The sequence below is a fragment of the Barbatula barbatula genome, assembly GCF_947034865.1.
Source record: "Barbatula barbatula genome assembly, chromosome: 4".
Taxonomy (NCBI): Eukaryota; Metazoa; Chordata; class Actinopteri; order Cypriniformes; family Nemacheilidae; genus Barbatula; species Barbatula barbatula.
In genome coordinates this window covers 25,538,359-25,557,213 of record NC_136768.1, presented here as the reverse complement: position 1 = coordinate 25,557,213, position 18,855 = coordinate 25,538,359, and the positions used below count along the sequence as shown (strand labels likewise).

Genomic DNA, 18,855 nt, shown 5'->3' with positions numbered 1-18,855 from the left:
AGCAAACATACGCTGTGTGCCAAGCAGGAAATCATTTATTTGCGCTTTTGTGCATGAAACCTGACACTGGCCTCTTCTACATATATTCAGCCCTTACCCATTGTAAGAGGAAATGCAAATGCAGTCTCAGGTCATTGGAAAAGGGCACGCGCCCCCATCACTAACACACAGCAGCTTCATTTTACCTAAACTGACCCATCCAGGTGCTTCTCCGTCTGTGGACCTGCATTCACTCTCACTACAACAGTACGAAAGCTGATCTAGGATCAGGTTTCCCCGTGGCCATTTTGATAAAGGTTTCTTAATACAAAAATACAATGCTGATCTAAACCGAGCTCGCTTAAATAACGGCCCTTGAGCCCTGTGCATTTGACTATGAGGTTCAGGGAGGTCAATATGAAGGTCTTATCCACCCAGACCACTGAGATGCATTAGCATGCTAAGTGACGGACAGCCTCATGTTTATATAAGCTTTGTTCAGGACAAACTCACCCTTGAGGGACCAAACAAGGAGCTGGGGTCCCCGTCAGGCCAGGGGTCAAAGAGTGATGACCCTCGGGCCGGCTTTGTCTCTTTGATTAAAGCACTCAGTTTTTCTGAAAGTGTCTTTCATGGCTGTGAATAAAATGTTTTGCCGTGCAAAATGCAGATTCATGAGTAGGTGACAACATGCCACGAACAAGTGTATGTGCAAAATACTAAACAGTGTTAATGTTGCATTTTATCGAATTCTGACACGTTCATTATACATATTGTCAAATGTTGCTTGACTTTGTTTAATGAATCAATAAAGAGCAATTTTGCATCTCCATGGATCTATGGAACTGCCACCGAGGAACCAACACACATAGCAAATGACAGACGGGCGGACGAATTCTATACAATAAGTTCTTACATTTTGCGATGAATTTTGAACATGAACTGAAATGATGTCAAGTAATTTTCTCCAGGGATTAAATGTTGAATCTAGCTAATAGCGGTAATGTGAGCCGTGATAAGTCTGGTACCAAAATTCGGGGACAAAGAGTACATTTGAGTATCTGTGAAATTTCTGGAAGGAATCGTCTTGACTGAGAGAAACTACCCTCAGAAGTCACAGTGCAATGTATATGATCTCATGCATCCATATTTTGACTTTAATTAAAAAAAGAGTTTTAGGGTATTAAAAAACCATTATAGCCAGGCTGTGTTTTATTTAGCTTTTTGAACTTAGCAGTAATAAATCACACACTAGTGTAGCACGGCTGAGCGGCGACTATCTTTTTAATTTTCGAAACGCAATTCATTGTGCCGAACGCGGACTCGAAACATTAATTAATTTGTGTTTGATAATTTGCTCATTTTCATAGCATGACACGAGTGAATTTCGCCTCTCTCTTTAAACTTTGCTCTGCTTATACAAGTTTAATTAAGCAGAATATCTCCGCATTATCGACGGCGTGAATTGTAGGCTTTTTAAAACACATGAGGTGTGGATGGTGTTTGTTTTTTATTTGAAGAAAGAACATTTGAAAATGAGGCAGGGATTGCTGGAGGAGGTGCACGTTTCAACTTAATTCACTAAGGATTGCAAAGACTGAAAAATAAATAAGGGAGAAAATCAGATGCGTTGTAATTAAACCGTGTGTGTGTGTGTGTACGTTAGGTGGAGGCTGGTTGAGTTTCTGGACTTAAATGGACCTACAGTATGTGTAAATGTATATTGCGTGTACATATATGTGTATGCGGGGACAAATAATATCATAAATTGCTAGTGTAAAAAGGAGAAATGTAAGTACTTGTGTAATGTTTCTAAAAGTGCGCTGATGGGCTTTTGACATGTTGAAATCTGTACAACAATATCTGATACGACGATCGTCCTCGCTCTATAAGATTAGCATTAATGCTCTTGTCATCTGGAACGAAGGATGTTGATGCAACTTTCACTCGCACGGAAACACACACACACATATTTTTCAAATCCAAGCGGGATCTTCCACGGTCGCAACATTTACGCAACACAATAGATGAGAATCTGCTCGCTATGATAAAACGTTAGAAATGAGCACAACGTTTAAATTAATGAAGCACAGAGAGCAAGATCTCCCTCTCTATTTCTTACTCGGATTACTCCGAGAAGAGACACGGGAGTCGTATAACCCTCGTTCTGTTCTTTTTTCAACCTTCTCCTGTCTCAGCATCCTTCGCCTTTTTGAGTCGCAGCATACGGGTTAACGTTCTGCTCTCTACACTTTTGAGTAGTGTTAGTGACGTTCTGGATTTACAGTAATACCGCTTGACTGAAATGTTTGTGATGATCTGAAATTATTTTGATCGCAAATGTGTTCTCAACATGGCCATTTCTTTCAAAACAATAATGGTGTATATTAAATACTTTTGAAATGGATAACTGAGGCCAAATAACGAAGAAATAGCAGCCACGAATGGATTAATATAGTATATATAGCATTTAAATATATAGTATTAAGCTTCACACGGTGAGAACTCAAGTCGGCTTACAAGTGAATGATTTTGCAAATTCTGAAGATGCTAATGCTTTAAGTCACAACAAAGTTACAACTGTTCCATAGATGAGATTACTTTTATTTTTAAAGGTGGTTTTAGAAGGTGTTTCCAAACTTTGACCGATGTTGTATGGCCAGACTGTTTGGGGTCTCCAAGAGTGTACATCACATACAATAATCTATTAAACTTATTGAGGTCTTTCATCTTGGGTCTCCGGGGGTCCCAAAACAAATGTAAACACTTGTAATGCATCACCTTAGAAAAGTTAAATGACCCATTGTTTGATGTTGAGTATTGCACTAAAGGGTCAGCGATAATTCTCTAAAACCATAAACAGCCCAAACAGAGGGTTTAAATTCCGCTCATTTTAAAGGAAAAGTTCACCCAAAAATGACATTCCTGTCACTGTTTACTCGCCCTCAAGTTGTTCCAAACCTGTATAAATTAAGGAAGAAATTTTGAGAAATGTTAGCAATTTTCAATTCTGAGACATCATCGACTAGAAAAGAATATATAGAATGGCATTCAAAGAACTGTTTGCTTTCCTAAATTCTTCAAAATATCTTATTTTGTGTTCAACAATACTTGATGTGAATGACGTCCCGGAACTGAAAATTGGTAACATTTTTTCCAATGATCTTTCTTTGTGTTCAACAAAACAAAGACATTTACACAGGTTTGGAAAAACGTGTAGGCGCGTAAATAGTGACCGAAGTTTCATTTTTTGGTGAACTATCCCTTTAAGTTGGCCCAAATGATGTCCACCTTTTTTTCTTCAAAGCTCATAAAATAGGCAAATGACCTGTTTGGCGATGTTAGCCGGAGCTCTAGTGAGTGGGAACACCCCTTGACACAATGCCCTCTACCCGCTATCTCAATTATTCACAAAACCACCTGATAAAGAAAAAAAAGATTTAAAATGAATTGACCCGACTGAAGGGGTTTCCTTATTCAGTCGAACGGCCACAATGACTCCACCTCAGTCTTTCCACCCAACACCTAGATAAAACCTCTTTTCTTTTATTCTCTATGTCTCTCGTTCCCCTCTTTCATTTGCTCTTCGATCCCACGCCACCAGGGAACACACCGGCCTTTGTTCGCCGAATTGGTTTTCTGATGTTTCTCTTTCTTGGTTCCCACTCTTTTCTGCTCGTCTATTCTTTCGGGAGAGCCTGATTTATATCGCCGTAACGCGGAGCGGTGACGCACACGTCCCCTCTAGGATGTTATTTTACTGTGTAAATATTCACTGAACCCTAATACCCTGGAATATTACAGTCACAGCGTAATGGGATTCCGGCATGGAATATGAAAAGCGTGAATTTATGCATTTTTAAATGAACTCCAGTGGCTTGTTAATGAGACTCGGTGTGTACAGAATTCGTACGGGACGAGTGATTTGAAGCTCTGATGTAGCATTAAAGATTTATGTTCAAAATGAGCTTAGAACGTGAAAAGCAAACGGTCTTGTGTTTTTCAAAAGGATGAGGGATAGATTGTAGTTGAGAGTAATTATGAGAAAGGCTTTAGGAATTATTGCGAAGTTAAACTTTCTGCTCTTGAAAAAAAATGAGCTAATAGCCACACACTGGCAAACTGGGTTTTAAAAGGGTTTTGAGGATCTGTAATTCGGTCAGACTGCAAAACCAATTGGCCAACCACCTTCATTAGCAAACAAGCCTGGGAGACCGTCTTAAATAAACTTTTACACAGATTACAGATTTAGAGTAGATTGTAGCGTTCACTAAATGTTCTTGGGTGAATGCACTATGGCCAATGTTAGTTCACTGTGTTCATTGTTTTAGCCGCCCATTTACTTCTAAAGGAATCATGCAAATCAGGGCCAAAAACCGAATGCTATTTGCATTTTGCAAACTGGTTGAATACGCCTAGCTTTGCAGGGTACAGGTAAGAGCAGCTGCATACCGCCATGGGAATGTACAGTATCAGTTTTCCACTGGGACACCTAAAATTTGAATGTGCTTGTCTAGCTGAGATTGTCTTTCCATCATATGTTGCCAACAGAAGAATATATAACAGGCATCTTTATTACAAAATACAAATTGGTTGTCTATAAGAGCTAATGTGAATGTCCATAGTGCTGACAGTAACTTTGTCAATGACCCGAATTCTACATTGAGCCAATTGACACCAAATAGGAGACAAGCTTTTTCTGAAAAGAATAAAAATGAACATGCAAAAATGAGCATGGATAAACCAGACTGTGGGGTGGTGCAACTTTTTGGAAATGTGAGTTGCACACCATTTATCACGCCAAATATTTGTAATTTGCAGCACATTCTTTAATCAAATCATTGCATAACTATTAACACCTTACAGAGTTTAAAAATCTACACTTGATCCAAACATGTCATTTGATATTTCGATGGATGGATGGATGGATGGATGGATGGATGCTGTAGATAGACGGATGGATGGATGGATGCTGTAGATAGACGGATGGATGGATGGATGGATACTGTAGATAGATACTGTAGATAGATGGATGATGGATGAATAGATACTATAGATGGATGAATGGATGGATAGATACTGTAGATAGGAGGATGGCTAGATAGATTTAATAGAGTAAATGATGATAGAATTTCATTTTTGGGTAAATTATGCCTTTAGTTGTAAAAAAAATCCATTTTATAACTTAATTTCAGTGCAAAAATGCATGTACTTATAAACACTACTGTAAGTTGGTATCTACCATGTCAGATATATTAACTTAAAGCAGTGATGGGTAAAAATGGATCACGTGTATGGTCAGAGTTGTGGATAAGAAAACAAACAACTCTAGTCTTCTCAAAGAGAAAAAGATTAACCAGCAACAAAAGATACGAGGAGCGTTTCCTGTCCTTTTCTTGTCAAAGGCAGTTAACCTTGCAAATTCATGTCACTTTGTAGTATGTACAAATTAGGCAAAAGTCAACGTGGACTGTTCCAAGATACGGCCATTTTCTTGAAAAATATGAACCTACGGTATTGCAAGGTAAGAGAAAAAACAACTTATAATGGGACTAAACCATGTTTTAAGTGCATTGACTCAATACAATCTATCTATTTAATTTACAATGTTTGTTTCATAGAGTTTTGCTTATTTCATACAGATTTTGAAGCAAAACTTTATAGACCTATATAACATGTACTTGCTATGGTAATCACAGTAACACTGCAATACTGTAAAACGAAGTGCAACCGCAAAAGCAATTGCAATAAAGAAACTCGCTCCCGCACACGCGCTGTCATGACTTTACTCTCACTCTTTATGCTCCTCTTGCCAAAAGGTTGTGATAGATGAGATGGTTTAATTAATACTTTTCCAGTGCTTAGTGCAGAGAGCTTATAATTAGTCCTGGGTTTAGGATCATAATCTCCTGACTCCATCCAGATCTTATCACGCTTACACACAAACACATTCACATACACTCTACACTGCCACCAGTCACACTTGTGCTTGTGTGTGCATTCATATTTAATAGCTGTCAATCAAAACATATTTAAAAGTTAGGGCATGTAACTGTTGGATTGCTATTGTTATAGAAAAGTAATACAAGAAAACGGTTTATGCACGGCAAGCAACTTTTTCAACAGACCGACGTACCCATTCCAAAATGTCTCCCACAATGCAACATGATCAACGAGACCTTACATTTACAAAGTGACTTGTGACATTACATTCGAGTATTTATGAACATCCTTATTTTAACTCAATATTTCGTCGAGTTAACTAGAATAAAAATGACGTATAGATATAAAACGCCACTTGAAAAAAACACACAGCGAGAGACAGTGACAATGATATACAGTACTACAGACCACATCACAAGATGTAAACTGAATTTTTATTTATTATTAATGAATATTATTAATGCATTTGTTCAAAATGTTTGTTTAACATTTTATATTGGGTATAAATATTCTGTTGGTTGCACGTTCGTGTAATGAAACGGGAAGTTCTTCTGGACCAGCGTTATGACGTCTATTGAACAAGATGTCCAGAAGAACGTCCCGTTTCAGTTTTTTAACTCCAGAACCAAAAGAACATTTATAACCCATTTAAAATGCTGAACATATTTAAGATTGAATTAAATAAATGATATAACAAATGGGCAACGCTTTATAACAACTTTCATTATTAAAACATAGGCAAACAGTATATAATGCTTAAATCAACATACCATTGGTTACTATACATTCAAATAGCTAGAAACGCAAGATAATGTGTTTGTTCATATTTACTGATAAACTCTAAATAATGATCTGATAATCATCAGGTTATAATGTAAATTAGAACGCTTACAAATATCCTTAAACGTTTAATTCATATGATAATAGACATCTTGAAAAACTGAACAAAATTTTTTAACAGATGTTATGCGATGATTGAAAGCTTGTGTTATTGTACAACGCTTTTGTGTTGCTATTGAGTATGAAATGGTGATCGCCGTTTTCTACGGTTCTCTTAAAAATATTGATTTATTTTCTCTGGCTTTGCTGTATTTTTCAAGGAATTGATTCTATTATACAAATGTTTCCTAATGTAAATGTTCAGGAAAAACATGCCTTGCACCCAAATGACGATGAGTGTTATGTCTCTAGCAAGCATTACATGTAACTAACCACCCTTTTTACAAACATCTTGTAAAATTACAATGCCCATAAAGCTACTAAATAAATAGTAAACATTTATAAACATTCAGAAAAATGAAGAATAGTAAACTTTAAATTGGGTACTGCAAAAACCAGAACAAATTGTTAATAAATGTGTAAATCAGGTAAACTCATGTCATTTGGGACACATATTTACAATCAAGATGACTACCCATGAAGTTACTAGTGAGAAGTTAATGTTTATAAACATTAACAATTAATTGTTTCCACTTTAGATCGAGTACTGCAAAAACACGAACACAAAATGACTGTATGATTTGCAAAAATGTAAAATTAGTAGACAAAAAACAAATATATAACCTTTACGGACTGTAATTATGAATTAATGAATAATTTGTGCTTACAATTACAAAGCAAGAGAGTATGTATAGAATGCGTGTTCATTATTTATTAAGGAAAGTTATTGTTATAGTGAATTATTATAAAGTGTTACCAATAAATGAAACAGAAAGTGCTTCTGGACCAGTGTTTACATTTTGCGACGTGGTCTATAACCTTTAAGACTGAAACATTTAAGTCACATTCACACTGCAAAAATGAACCCAAAATGAATGTTTGCCCTGTCAAAAATGAATTTAACTTGCGCAGAAATATCTTAAAACATATCAGTGCAATTGATTTGTTTCGAGATGCACACCAGTAATGTATTTCATAGAAAAAAAGCGACATAAATATCTTAATATACATAATAGTGCTGGTTTACGCAAAGCTTTGTCTCTGAAACCGGGCCTAAGTGTTTAATCCTGTTCTGCACGCACACACTTATTATTAAAATACAGGTAGGCCTAGCAACAACCGCATTTAGAGAAATACCATGCAGTGTGCATGAAATCGAACTGGACAACTAGTTTGTAACGACGTATTTAAACGTGCAGTAGAGATGATATCAAATGTCAAATGTTAACATGTACAAGTGTTTACGATTTCAATTGTTTTGAATGGGGCTGCAGTTAAGTGCCAGATATTTTTGTTAAAAAAAGCCCAAAATAAACCGACACTGTTCACTGTAAAACAATTCTGTAGAAATTACAGTATTACTGGCAGCAGTTTGCCAGTAACTTACTGTAGATTTACATTTATTTATTTAATGGTTTGTTCAATGATAAATGATCATTAAACATTAGCAAGTCTTTATCCTTTCAGATTAAAACAACAAGCACTCTGGGTTAAGAATATGAAATTAAATAAAAACATTTCCCTGTAAAAATAAAGACTTGTTAATGTTTAATATGCATTTATCTTTGAACAAACCGTTGCCAATAAATAACATAAGTATACTGTAAATCTACAGCAAGTTACTGGCAAACAAGCTGCATAACTACAGAAAAGACCTTTACAGTGTATTTTATACTTGATAAGACCACAAAAAAATCTACACCAAACTGTCAGCTTTATTGACTCCATAAAGTATATACTGTATAGCTTCATGAATGATGCAAACAAACAAAAACTAAACGTTTTTAAAATTGAGAAGCTGGCTACGCAGCGTGTCAACAGCGTGTTGCTATCGCTACAACTCGCAAAATGCATTTAAATGCGGTTGTCACCCTCAAAACTGGATATTGCATAATATGTTTGCATAAAAAATACAGTAGCCAGCACATTTTGTCCAGTAGGCTATGCACTACACTGTTATTGCATTACAGACGCAGCCAGCGTAAATGATAAACAAGTCCAAAAAAGATAAGCTACCGTGCACACACACACACAGTAGTAGACACTTCAGTTTAGTTTCACAACCCCAAATAAAGTCTAATAAGGTACATCAGCAGCACCAGCTTGAGAATTGGTTCCCGCATCTCACCTTTCCAGCAAATAAACGTCTACAAAACTCGATATTAATTACAAACTTGTTTTACGCTGGCTTGGTGGAATGCTGTATCATTTAATTGAAAAACGAACGATCCCAATTTCACTAACTTCTAATTAGAAACGGCAAAATTTTATCATTGTCTCACTGATGCATGCAAACACACACAAAGGCCAAGCACACACATAAACTCCAAAGGTTGCGTCTCTCTGAAGCGTTTGTGGATATTTTCTGGGTATCGGGGGTTTGTCTTCACAGATAGAGTCGAACACGGTAGCTCACAATGAAAAATCTGATAATACGCAGGCGTATCTCGATGTTTACACAGTCGTAACAATGTGAGATTTTATTCACCTAGCACAGGCGGCAGTTCCTTGTCGTGACGCTGATCGTTTAATTTCAGTATAATTTATTGCTGAAACAAATAAAACATTTTTAAAAGATAAAAAGTAGGCTTTTACTAGTGTTTTGTCACATTGCTATAAGGTTTCTAGAAAAAATATTCTAAGGCTTGGGTCCCTCCTTAATTTTATGACTAAGGTGACAAACCAACATTTCTGATTTTTTTTAAGAAATGAGTATGCGATCATACAATAAGTAACAGGGCCTCCTATTATAGAGATAGTTCACTTGAACACAAAAGCAGATATTTCGAAAAACGGCACCCATTGAATACCATTGCATGGACACAAAACCAATGAGACATATCCCAAAATATCATCTTTGAAAGATGGTGACTGACTTTTTTGCATCTTAGAGCTTCTAAGCCACTTGCTGCGCATGAAACAAAACAAGCCAACAAATTCAAGTCAACACAAGCGTCACTTTGATACCCAAACAAAACGTATCGCTTATGGCATTCTGGCTAGAAAGGCGGCCGACATTTTCAATTAAAAATGTGTCTTTTAGCAATAACTCAGATTTATAGTTGAGGTAATGGAATAAGTGTATTTGGAAGATATAAATAAAGGCAGAGTTTGTTTTTTTCTTTCACCCCGCTTACATTTAATGCATTTTTCTCAGAGAGCTTATTGACGACGACGTGTATGATTTATTTGATTTGTCTAGACACTCCCTTTGCTTTCCCAAGGCAGAAGTATGTGTGTGCTTGGCATCTTTTTTCTCGATCTGTGTGATCTGTATTCCTGACTGTAAGGGTGAGTTCTACCATGAAGCAATAAAAGCAAAATTAAATCATAAGTGCAGTGCTACAACAACACACTGTCAGCTTTAATTCATGATATTGATGATAACCATGGAAACCAAACAGATTCGGTTGTAATTCATTATGAAAGTAGCTCGATGTTTTTCTGGCTACTTCACTGTCATATATTACTCATTTTCACCAAGGTCTAGGCAGCGGATCCGGTTGACAGATCCTCGAACCATTTTCGCAGTGTTTATTTTTACAGTAACCAGACAGGACTTTCATCTATTTCAAATATTCTCACGAATATTCTCAGCACCTCAGGCCCGAAAGTACCGGGGTCGTAACTGTCCACGGCTTAATAGATTAGCGTTTAACTATCGCTCGGTAATTCATTCTTAATATTATAGGGAGACTGCAGCTAGGCAATTCCAACGATATGGACGTGATATTTTGCGTTATAGACCTGAAAAATGCTCAGAGAATGTTTTTGTTACGAATATGTTGAACCATCTGGTTATATTTGCTTTTCTATATATGTGGTTATTGAGGCTTTGGATAAAAGCAAATGCTAAATTACTAAATGTAAATGTAAAATTGACACGACCTTGTTGATAGGGTCTAAGCACCCGAAAAATGTCAGTCTGTGAACAAATTATGGAGGTGACAAACTTTGTAGGATTTCTGTGAATTAAAATCTTTTTAATTCAAAGCTTTCCCCACTAGCAATGCCAAGGTCATGGGTTCGATCCCAGGGATTGCACATACAAAGTCGCTTTGGATAAAAGCGTCTGCCAAATGCATGAATGTAAAATGCACAAACCTGAAGCAATAATACTCAGTGAATGGAGAAGGGATGCCTCTTTGCCTCAAAATGTCCCTAAAACACGGAAGTTGTCAGAGCCACACATACCAAGAGCTCACACTAACCAGGAAATACATATTATAGGGGTTTTCTCGAGACAAGTGTGTTTGGCACACAGTGGAATGCTTTCCTGGAAACAGATCATCCTTAGATTCGCTGTCCGTCTATGTGAAATATGACATCTTTCTTTTGACAGTATCAGTTAAGAAGAGTAAATGGAGTGGTGTGTCATTCTGATGTTTTGGCTGTCATGTTTTCAGACCTCATAATACATTGAGCGTGTGAGAGTGTTGATGTTACACAATCTTCCGCGAATCTTAGAGAGCCGTCTGAATCGCATGAGCTAAGAAATGAAGAATACTACAGATTCATGACAGTTCTAATCGTGTCTCTTGGCCAATGTGTGTGGTTTGGAATAAAGAGATTCTCATTTTGCACTTTTTGTCTGAGAAAACTAAATGCATCGGTTGGTTAAGACCTTCACACCTAGTTGACATCCCAGAAAAATAAATAAACATTTGTGGGTGGATGTCTATATGCTTGTGTATTTCCACTGATCCTTACTGTCCCAAGTCGCATCCCAGCGAGACACTGCCCCTTCCTGTTCTCGGTTTCCTTATTACTTTCCCTAACCTGTCTCCCTCTGAATCCCCTACAGACCATCCATGGGATGACGGAAAAGAAGACCCTCTTGAACAGGGTGTGTGTAGTGTAACCCTAGCCCTGGGGTAGTGTAAGAGAGTAGAGACGGACAGTAGGGCTGGCCCGGCTCCAGTCGCCCGGCCTGGCCCCTAATGGGGTCCCATTCTCTGCCTGCGCGCCGCTGTGCTCCCCTAATTGAAGGTAATTGTTGGGAAGAGGCTTCGGCTGCCCAGCGCCACACAGCATTCCCACTGTTCTCCCAGACGGGCAGACCTGGAGCGGGAGGGGGCGGCCGATGGGGCGGATCGCGTTTCCGACTCGCCCAGGTTCCTGCTCCATGTCTTACGGCATGCATGGGCTACACACACACATAAATGTGTAATTGTGTCCAACCTAAATGGGCATCCTGTTCTGGAGTGACAGCTCACAGGGTGGGTGAAGCCCGACGACAGACGTACAGATCGAGAGAATAGAACGAGAGAGAGCGAGACAGATTGTGTTTGCGCTGATTCATAGGTAGAAACCTGTAGTCATCATCCGCAGTTAAATGCTCACACACACGCGCAGGTGATGAAATAATGTTGAAATGAGGATCGGTCGCGCTGAATGAGAAACTCTAACCGTGTGTCAGTACGGGATGCATGGCTGCTACAGAACTGGGCTCCGTGCCCAACCTGACATTACACCATCTACTGCGAGAGAACAAAGAAAGAGAGAGAGAGAGAGAGAGAGAGAGAGAGAGAGAGAGAGAGAGAGAGAGAGAGAGAAAGAAAGAGAGAGATAAAGAGAGGGAACACGTTGGTCCATCATGCTGAAGCAGGTCTAAAAATGAGACTCGCTGCATGTAAAAAATAACTGGAATTTTGTTGTGCAACTGTATGTCACAAACATGCGGAAACTTTTAGCCGATGCTCGAAAAGTGAACCTATATGTAACAAGCTAGATTAGTATTATTTTTTTATTAAAAGGTATACTACTCATAAAAATGAGTAAGTAAAACAAGCTATTGCAAAACTATTAGTATTGCTCAAACTTCAAGGTTTGCTCAAGCCGTGCGGTTTTATATAAAAAATGTGCTTTACTTTTGAATCATAATTAATTTAATGTAAATTAAAAATATAATTTACACTGACGGGGGATATCTCGAAGAAATTCATAGAGAATTCATACCACACCAGGCATGTTCTAGTACTGCTTTGTTAAGGGGGGTTGCTTCAACAGAAAATGAAAATTCTGTCATCATTTATTCACCATCCTGTAATTTCAAACCTGTAAGGCAGAAGATATTTTGAAGAACGTTGGTAACCAAAAACACAAGCCCCCATTTGACTTCCATTGAATTGACACAAACCCACTGAGACATTTCTCAATATATCTTCTTTGTGATCTGCAAAGAATTTTTAATTTTTGGGTGAACTATCCCTTAAATGGTATGTAAGTGATATTTCTGTAACATTGTGTAAAATTCCCCTGCCTGACATATGAAAATATATAAACCACTGAAATACGTGCCCCTGGAATCATGTTTGTTTCAGTCAAATCACTAGATTCTATAAAGCTTGTCATCCAGTAAGACCGCGGGAGATGGCTCTTTGCCAATAGCATTCGTTCGGGGACTACCTGCGTTTCTTAACTTTGGCAGATGAGGGAGGAAAACTTGTTTGAAAATAGTCACTATTTCTGAAATAGCTTAGAGGAGCTTTACATATAAAATACTGAGAAGTGAGCTGCAGAAACATCACATACACAAAATTGACATCATTTTGAGTACAGTAGGTAGAGTAGACGCCACGGAAGTCCATTCACAATACATGACCATTAATGCTATTTCAGATATCCATCCTACCACACCCAGCGCCAATACTCTTGATGTCGTCTCAACGTCACACTAAAGTTCTGTGAAATCGGCATAGCGTCATATTTCCCTCCACGCCGGATTTCCGCGGTGTGAGATTCTGTCGAGTGTGCGGAGCGCTGGGCTGAAATGAGAATTACCTTCCCTCTCCGCGCGCTCAGAGACACCGCGCTTGGCTGAGTTTAGCCGCACGGACGTAGTCAAGCGGGAAATCCAGATTCCAGCACTATCAGGAAAATGGCACATATGACTGTGGTGCCTAAGTCGGCCCTAATCAGGTCAGCCTAATGGTAACTCACCATCGCCATCATTCCAGGCAGACTGATTGAGCCTCTAAGCCTAAATAGCAATGCTCTTTTCCGCCTAAAGCGATTCCTATATTACTTTTCGCCCTTAAACCCAAGAAGAGAAAAAGAGAAAGAGAGAGAGAGAAAGAGAGAGGGGTTGAGATGGAAAACCGTACGTCCCATGCGTCTTTCCTCAGTGAAGTCAGCAAACATTCTGATTCACTGGCTCGCTCAGCCACGGTTGCTAAATCAACACCGCTATCTCCTCCGCGTGATTGTTCCTCGGCCAAATTCAAAGCATCTCCTGATATTCATTTCCACACCGCTTGAAGAAAATTGCGTTCATTGTATTGGCCAGAACTGAAAGATCTAATGAAGACGGCTAACCGGAGATTTTGGCGCCGCAAAAAAAAAACAACTTTGGGCTCATTGTCTGACCTTTCCTATCCAATCGCACCTTTGGCATCTCAGATGGCCGCTTCCAACTTTTGCAGCACAGACATCGGGCCGATAATTAGCCAGATGAAATGAATTTTGAGTCTTTCTTTTCCGTGAGAGATTTCCACCGTAATTACTGCGGTTTAATTAAAAGTTCCCGTCAATCCGCCAGATTGCCAACTGGCTCGAATAATAGACGAAGAAAACGCAATGAAACCTTAATCCAGCGTCACCGCTAATATCTGATGCCTGCAAAGACAAACCTCCTTTTAAAGGGTTTTAGAATCGCTAATAGAGCACTATTATATCTTTTAAAAACTCATTATGGGATCTACAGGAATACCGCAAGCGGGATCCTTAGAGGGTGCTGCGGTATTCTGTACCACAATGCGTAAGCAGCGGAGAGGTCGCCATATGGGAGGTGGCGTGCAATTAGACTACACTGGATTAGTTTCTTTTTTAAGTTATTGAGACACAATGAGAGCACAGAACGCCTTTTCCCCCACTCCTCAACTTGTCATCCGCATTCTCTGGTAGACTCATTTTTCTTCTAAGCTCCATCTATCACATGCACTAAGCGTTAAAAGCCTCTATTTCAAACAGGAGGGTTGAAGACATGTTACAGGTCACAATTTGAGAGGAATTAGCCAAAAACATGCCACATAAAGCCCTCAACAACGCTCTCATTAATGTAAGTGCTGACCTGGGAGTTCACAAACTTCCCCGACAAACTTCCCCCGACATGAATGCTAATAACCAACCTGCGCGAGAATGTTATTACAGGAATTAAACGCCATTGCTAATGACAATGGGGTTGGTTTGATAAGTGTGGATGAACATAATATTTTTTGCGAGCGTGAAGAAACTCATTGAGTGAGAAGATCATTCAAGTTGTTCAATCTGGGGACTGAAGACCCCAAGGGAGGTGTTGTGTGCAAAAGTTATATTTAAAAATGTCGACTTTTCGTTCTGCAATCACTGTGAAAGATTGGATTGAACAAGCGTGGCTTTTAACACTGTCAAATAACAAGAAATATGTATGTTTTGTCAAATGAAATATTTACATCTCTCTTTCCTTACAACACACGGTCCAGTGAAAAAAATGAGAAAAATCTATTTTATATCATATATAATTTCATTCTATTAAGGTAATTGGATATTTACTTTACATGTGCTATTACCTTCCAATAAAAATAAATTCAAAGGACTACAAGATGGCCGTCAAGTATGGTACGCTTTCTCCTGTCGCCTGTATCTTGCTAAATCGACAAATCTTCTCTGTAAAGCTGCTTTGAAACAATATTTATGTTGAAAAGTACCAAATAAATCAAATTTAACTGAATTTTATTTAGGTTAATACTTTAAATGGTACTCTCGTTGTGGGCGGTGTAGAACAGTCAACTTAATAAAGAGCAAATATGAAAATAATCTTACATTAAAAAGCCAATTTACAACAAATTGCAATTTTACAAACAATCAGCTTTTTAAAATGTCACAATATTTGCTATGTCAGTGTCAAAAATGTCACTATCAACACCCTATATACAGTACATAGACAGCAACAACAAATATTTATTTTATTGTTATTTTACCAGGACATTGTCCACATAGGCCAAATGTACTGTTTGTTATGTGGCCAAACGTACTTTAACATCCGGTATACCTCCGCAATATAGATTTTATTTAATATAATATAACAACTATACATTAACATTTTGAAATACATTCAAATAATTTTTTTATCAAATATAAATACATTTTTATATTTGAACCAAACACAGATAACTTTCATCCGATGTACTTAAATAGCTACAATTTTAAAATGAAAAAAGTTCAGTTTTTCTAAAAGAAGTTTTCTATGCAAGCACTTATCATTATCATAAAAGGATGCTGTAGAAATGTGATCTCTCCTTTTTTAACAGAAAATAGACATTGACTTGTGGCCTTATTGCTCATTCTGTCTCTTTTTTTAAGTCTTTCTTTCTCCGATTTCTAAGCATCTTTCTTTCATGAGCACCACTGAATCCACGGAGGGATGTTGGATTTGTAAAAATCACAAGGCCTATGATCCGGCCGGCTCTTCTGTAGCCGCAAGTACACGCGACTTATGATTAAATGCGCAGCATATATTAAATTAAACCATTCTGCCCCAAAAAATGAAGAAATTAATGAGGCAGGTAGGAGAAATACTATGATAATGAGGCAAGTTAAGATGACACCCTCCGTCCTTTCCTCCCTTTGCACAGATACGCAGAGCGGTAATCCAGGCCGTTACATATGAAACCGCATTAAAGCCAAACCAAATTCAAATGATTTGAATGTAAAATAATCAGCAGGTAAGAATCTTATAAAGCAAAGAAGCAGAACTAAGTTCTTTGGCCCAGCGTGGATTTAATTAATCCATGAATGTATTTAGCAACTTTTATACATTCACGCCACACATACACACACTGTAAAAAATTATTCAAGGGATCTGTTACCACTACATAATTTAATACATTGTTGTAAATCATTTTTGTAAAACCCAATGAAATTGGCTTGATAACTTAACGAGCAAGGAGCAAGTTCAGACATGTTTTATGCTGACCAGAATGACACAAAGAACATTTCAAGGTGAGTAATCTAAGTTTTATTTCATTTACAAATAAATTCTCTCCATTTAACTAGAGGTTTAGCTACACCTGGTAATATAGTTGATGTTAGCAGTGTAATTTGACCAGGAAAGCAGTGGATAAGAACGGTTTCATTGAAAAATATGCTCAGCCAGAGAGGGAATTTCATTTGTGCTGTAAATAGGAAAATAATTTAATGCACAGCCACATTTTTAAACATCTGTCTTCATTCACACAGATAGCATTCAAGTTTTATTGTAGGCAGTTTGCTGTTTGACCAATATTAACAGACTTTTGATCTCTGTAAAAAAGTTTTTTGCTTTTTGTATACAGTGTGTTTATTTTCCTGTCCTTTTAAGCTCCCAATCTCCTCCGTGATAAGATGCGGGACCGGTGCGCGCACAGCTGCTTGCACTTATCACTCACGCCACCGGCCCCGCGTCACGGCTCTCGTCCCGCCTTCCTCACCACAGGGTGTAAAATTTGTAAATTGCAAATTGATGTTGCATTGAAAAAGTACTGAGAGCAGGCCTGAACACAGTATTATTTAATGTATAAGAACATGTAATTTGATGTTACATATGAAATGTTCTACCATTCCTGTTTTATACAGATAAATGAAGAATTTAAAAGAATAACCGCTGTAAATCTTGAAGCCACCTTTATGGCCAAACTGGACTAGTGTACCCCAAAACTGATGGACCTGGCCTCATCAAAGGGAGGAGCTAAAGCAGAAAGAATCAGAAAGATCAGGGACATGCTTCTCGAGGTATTGTAAATAATTTAGATTTGTGTTTAAAATGTCAAGTTGTTGTCATTCACCTGTTCAGATTAAAGTATATTTATTTACTGTCGGCACTTTCTCTTTATTATTTTTTCATTTTTATTAAATAGCACAATACAATTGAAGTACGGAGAGAGAGCTATCCGCTGTCTTGTTGTCTACCTTGGAGAGACAGAGGACCTTTTCAAGGAGTTTGCTGTGAGTATTACAACATCTTGAAAATAAAATGAAATCTTCACTTGGCACAGTGTAAACACACAGGGCAACAACGTGCTCCCGCACTGCTCTCTTTCAGTTCAGATATTACACTGGCAACACACCGGGTCTACCCAGGTCAATGATATCATAACAATGGCCTATTTAGTTTAATAAAGAGATGTATGGAAAAAGAATTGTAAAAATGTGTATGGCTGTTGCTTTTCACTGAATTATTTCATGAAACTTACTATTATTTTTATAATAAAATATTTTTGATCGTTACTTATTGATGCAACCCATTTTGGTCATTTGAGTAAGGTGCATGGTCATTAAAAAAAGAAGTTAAAATAGAACAAAGTTTCCAGTGATTAACTGAATTAAGTAAGATTAATTTAAAAATCAGCAATAATAATCCAATTCATTAGCTCTAACATGCTATCTATATTTTCTCTTGCTTTACAAGAACACACAAGAGTGAGGAAGACTTTGAAAGGCAAGTGATGACAATTGCCATCATCGGTGATCAACCTACTTCAGGATGTAACCACAAGACGGCAACCATTGTGGTCGAGGGCATCAAAATCCTGAATGGAATGGATATCTCAAGATGCACTGCTGATGGGCATAATATATGCTCTGAATCTGAGTTACACCAAGGAATTTATATACCTGTGAAGTGTTTCAGAAGTTGTTTCTTGAACTTGATCGACTGAAACCCAGTGCAAAAGTAATGCGTCTGAAGAACAGTATTTTCTGTAATCTCTACTTGTTCCAGAGGAAAGTTTGTTCACTTTTTTTGTAATTTGAAGTCTACTGTAAACTGATCTTTATGCTATATTTTATACTGCTTGAAAAACTGAGGTTAATATATTACCTTTTACTTAGTTAGACTAAGTAAAAGGTAATATAAACGTCAGTATCATTTATATATGCTTGTTTGTGACAGTAGCAATCTTAGATGTTTTAAAAATGGGGTTTACTGTGAAGAAATGGTTTTAAAATGTTTTACAGATTCTTTGACACTGTGGAAAA

At 37.7% G+C, this 18,855-nt stretch overlaps 1 pseudogene across 1 annotated transcript; it reads left to right on the top strand.

Annotated features, from left to right (window-relative positions):
* Nucleotides 1-17,505: 17,505 nt before the first annotated feature.
* On the top strand, nucleotides 17,506-18,498 carry LOC306893296 (annotated as a pseudogene). Its single transcript has 3 exons — nucleotides 17,506-17,610; nucleotides 17,736-17,823; nucleotides 18,287-18,498. The product of its transcript is annotated as an uncharacterized misc_RNA (transcript).
* The last annotated feature ends 357 nt before the right edge of the window (nucleotides 18,499-18,855 follow it).